The following is a 5,019-nucleotide window of genomic DNA, read 5'->3' on the forward strand; positions in this document are numbered from 1 at the left end:
CCATCTAGCTCAGAGTGGCTGGACAACCCAAGCAGATGGGCTGGGTACAAATAACTAGTAGTAATTGTAGTAGTAGTAGTAGTAGTAGTAGTAGTAGTAGTAGTAGTAGTATACACTGACGTGCAATTGCTCTGGAAGGTCTCAGGGCAGCAGTATTTCAACACACACAAATGGCTTTAGCCATTGAGGTCCCCAATCCAGGCATGTTTTCCTTGGGAGGAAACCCCATGGAACTGCTGGGCTTTATTTCCAAGTAGAAGACAGCCTTCAGATTAGGATAGGAGATCACCCTTTCTCCCCAAATGATGCCCAAATTGGTTCGTTTGTTTCCTATATATTGTATTGTATTGCACATTGAACTCCATTTGTTGTTGTTCAGTCATTCAGTCGTGTCTGACTCTTCGTGACCCCATGGACCAGAGCACGCCAGGCATGCCTATCCTTCACTGCCTCCCACAGTTTGGCCAAACTCATATTAGTAGCTTCGAGAACACTGTCCAACCATCTCATCCTCTGTCGTCCCCTTCTCCTTGTGCCCTCCATCTTTCCCAACATCAGGGTCTTTTCCAGGGAGTCTTCTCTTCTCATGAGGTGGCCAAAGTACTGGAGCCTCAACTTCAGGATCTGTCCTTCTAGTGAGCACTCAGGGCCGATTTCCTTGAGAATGGATAGGTTTGATCTTCTTGCAGTCCATGGGACTCTCAAGAGTCTCCTCCAGCACCATAATTCAAAAGCATCAATTCTTCGTCGATCAGCCTTCTTGATGGTCCAGCTCTCACTTCCGTACATTACTACTGGGAAAACCATAGCTTTAACTATATGGACCTTTTTTGAACTCCATAAAACCACCCAAATCTTATTCACCACACTGTGACTTTGCAGATGGTGCTGATAAAGATATCCCTGAATGACAGCTTTCTTTCTTTCCTACAAATGGACCAGGGCTCCCACCCACCCATTCTTGCATCCATACCCCAACAGCACCCTCTGGCTTGACCCACTGAGGCCTCATCCCAGCACACTCCCCCCCCTTTATTTTTATTAATTCAGCTGCCTGACAACCCAGCAGCCTGGCCCCTGTGTGTCAGCTGATGTCACAAAGTGCTGCTTTGCACTTTGGCCTGCAAGAGGGATGCCTGTCAGATGATGGTGAGAGACTTGCTGAGACACGTGTTAATGAGAAGGGACTCTGAAGGGAGGAGGCCCAGAGGAGATGAGTGGCATATAAATATTGTTATTGTTATTAGTGTCACCTGTCGCTGGTGCATGGCGGCTTGGCTCCCTGGCTTGACTTGTTCACAGCTGCTGAAAGCTTCGCAGGTCTTCTTCAGCTGTGGTCCGTTCTCCAAAGGAACACGGACTCCGGGTGAGTGCCTGAACCCCACTGGCATTTTGCAGAGTGTGGGGGTGGCATCTGACTTTTGTAACAATTCTGATATTTACATGCTAACCAAGGCCAGGCACATGCGGAAGAGGCATGTCTGCATCCAACACAGGTCCAAGGAAGAGAGAGGGGAGCAATATGCTCCTTTTTTCTCCAGGAGAGCAGGGAAAGGGACCTCACACAGAGCCCTCTCTGCCAATTGTATTTCTAAGGTCCAAGTCCCTGCCTCTCAGCAAAGGAGCTCTGCAATCTTAGCTCCTTTTCATGCTGCAGGAGCCCCAAATGGATGGTTTGTGCACAGCCTTTGTTTTTAAGGGAAAGGCGTCTAGCGGGCTTCAGCTTGCACAGGGTAGGCGCCTAGTGAGATTTATTTTGTATTATTTCTCTGCACCATCACTGCATGTGATCCTTGAGAAAGAGGTTCCTGCCCCGAGGGGCTTACAAACTTTAATTTGACACAGGGAAGGAACAGAGAAGGGTTGAGGTCCAAGGTGGATCCTGAGTCCTGGATTCCACCTGTAACCTCTTCCTCTTTTTTTTGCAATATGGTAATTGACTGGAATTCCAAAGGGAATGTCAAGCGGTTGGGGGTGGGGAGAAAGTGGAATTCTGGTGGAGAGGGAAGATTGGAGGAGGCTTGGAAAGGAAGTTTGAATGTTGGGGGAGGCAGTTCAGAGTGTTGAGAGCGGTGGGTTCTAGAAGGGGGCACTTGGTGGGGGACCTGAAGCTGGGCTGGGCTTAGGATCAGTAGTCCAGTCGACATGCCAGGGGCATGTGGCGAAGAGGGGATCTTCCAGCTGCCTGGGAACAGAATTCCCTGAATTTAGGTAAGCCACGGAGCTTACCTATGTCCCCATCACAGGAGGACCCTGCCTCCGCTGGCTCAACTTCTCCTGCGCTGCTACCGGGCTGCTCTGTGCCACGCAGGAGAAGGAGGGATGTGGCTGGGGGGAGGCAGCAGACTGAGGACGGGAGGGAACTGGGAAGGCAGGCAGGAGGGGGAGTGAGAGAAAATATTGAGGGGGCTGTGCCCCAGAAGAACATTATTGGGGAGGGACCACGGGACACCTGTCCCGTAGAGTGGATTCCTATGCCAGGAGAATACAATGTCCTTCTTCCATCGCAGGGCCTTGGTTTGGGAAAGGCTCCGGCCAAGCAGCAGCCCAGCGGTGCCGTGACAGAAACCAAAATGTGCAGGTATGCTGCGACCTTCTGTGGCAGGGGAAGTGTTTCCCTGTCATCTTACCAACTGCAGGAGGAAGGCCTGATTTGGATATCTCTATAGTTTTATGGAGAGGGCTTCTCTGTGGTTCACCTGGGCAGGACAAGAGGTGCGATTCTTTCCTATGCCAACAAGGCTTGGCCAGGGCAGTTTTAGGATGGCAGGACCGGTGTGCTCACACTGGGCACCACGCTGCAGAGAGTGCCAAAACAATGCTGAAGAAGAAGAGGGAGGGAGGGCCAAATTTTAGGGTCATACAGGGCTCTGTTGACATTTGAGAGACCAAAGTTCACCCTTGGTTGGGCACAGTTCCATATTAATACCTGTGGCAGTCAAAATATCACTGGGCTCCTCACAGATTATCTCCTGATACCTTTTTATTTTACCAACCAACAATATTAATAAACCAATTTTATTATGGAAAACAAACAGTATTTATTTTAATCCATTATCACGGGCCCCATAGGCCACTTCCTGCTCTGCCCATTGGACAATCTGGCTCTGGTTGGGAATGCTTCTGTGCAGATGAATCCCAGGACCCCCCCCCCCCCCCGGTTCAATCTTTCCTTCAGACAGACACATAAATAGTGTGTGGAACTGGACCAGGGGAAGAAGTGGCTCTCCTTGCCTTCTTAGCTCATATTTTTCTCTAATTTCTGCATCCCATGAAAATGTCCTTCCTGAGATTCTAGCCAACATCAACTGGTAGTCTCAGTTACCACAATGAACCTTAGAATAAAAGAGATACATATAATTCACTATAGATTTATCTGGAACTCCTCCAACCAATCAGACTAATTAAGCTTGTTTCTTCCAAAGAGAGAGGCAGGCCAGAATAAGGGGAGAATGGCTCAGACTTCAGGTAGGAGGAAATGCCAATTGAGTGCCCTATATTATAGGAATGCTTCCTTCCTGTCTCTCCCACCCTCATGCACCAGAGTGGTGCTAGGATGTCTGGGAGCCAGGCGCTTGCTGATTGCTCTGTTATCCTTGCAGGGAGGGAGCCTTTCCCCAAAGTATACCTTGTTCTGGCCAAATCCATGGAGAGACGTGACAACCCTCAGGTACTGGGGGAGAGGGAAGGAAGGGGTTTCACCCTATGAGATTCTGGTTGGAGGCACAATCCCCACGTCAGCGACAGGCTTCCTGTTGAGAGCATCCACCACACCAGACATTCAAAGGCCTCTTGTACCACTTTCACGGTCTTGGCTTCTATCAAGGAATCCTGGGAACAGTCCTTCGTCAAGGACCTACCATTCCCGACAGCTCCCATTCCCAGCACCCTGAACGCACAGGACTGCCAGGATTCTCCATAACGGTGAAAGTGGAGAGAGAAGCCACTAAATGTTTGGTGTGGCTGAGACAGCTGAATGTGCGTCTGAGTTGATGTTCTGCCCGTAGTTTTGGGCCAGTCACAGCCCATTCCCATACTGTATCCTGCTTCCTCCACAGGGCCATGCCTCCCAGGATGAGGCTCCAGCTCCAGCTCCCAGGATGAAGGAACAGAGAACATCCCTGCGATTCCCAGCTGCCATCCCTTGTGCCTCTTGCCCACTGCCCCTTCTCCGTGTGGGCATGGCTCAGTCTCGGCCATCTTTGGCGCAGCAGCAGCAGCCATAGTTTCCTCTAATTATGACAGCCTCTTGAGTTATTTCAGAGAGGGAGGAGACTTTGGCTGCTGCTTCTGAGCCAGGCCAGCCGGGATGGAACTGAGATGCCCATATGGAGGCTAAGTGGGGAGAGCTTGTAAGATCAGGTAGGAGGAAATGCCCCTTCCCAGGTCTCCCACCCCCCTGCCCCAAACTGGGGCTAGCGTGGCTGGGAGCCAGGCACCTGCTGATGTCTCTGTCTCCTTTGCAGCAAGGGAAAGACTCTGCCTGGGAGCCGCTGCATTCCGGGTGGGACTGGAGCCCAGACAAAGGCCTCTTGTCTCAGGGGTAATGGGACAGGGGGAAGGAGGGGGGGCTTAGGAAACACACAAGAAGGCCCTGTAGGATCAGGCCAAGGGCCCCTCTGGTCCAGCCTCCTCTTCTCCCAGGGGCCACCCAGATGCCTGTGGGAAAGCCACAAGCAGGATTCGATCCCAAGACCGCCCACTCCTCCTTTGACCGCCCACTCCTCCATTCAGTCGCCTTATCCTCTTTTAAAGCCATGCAGTCAGAGATGCTCTTCTGCTGCATCTCCTGGTCATCTGTTGGTTCCTGCCAAAAGGCAGCTCTTGTGAGCCCCACAGTGGGATCTTCTTTAAGTCCCTGGGGTGGGTGGGACAGCTGAATGGGCGGCTGAGGGGACATTCTGTCCCTGACCTTCGGCCTGTGAAAGACCATTCACATCTTTAGGGATTCTTCCCTCGAAGCAGCCCTTAGCATCAAGTTCTCTCCTGCTTCAAAGATTCCTTATTTCTTGCAGGAAC

This window comes from Lacerta agilis, chromosome 14, assembly GCF_009819535.1.
Source record: "Lacerta agilis isolate rLacAgi1 chromosome 14, rLacAgi1.pri, whole genome shotgun sequence".
Taxonomy (NCBI): domain Eukaryota; kingdom Metazoa; phylum Chordata; class Lepidosauria; order Squamata; family Lacertidae; genus Lacerta; species Lacerta agilis.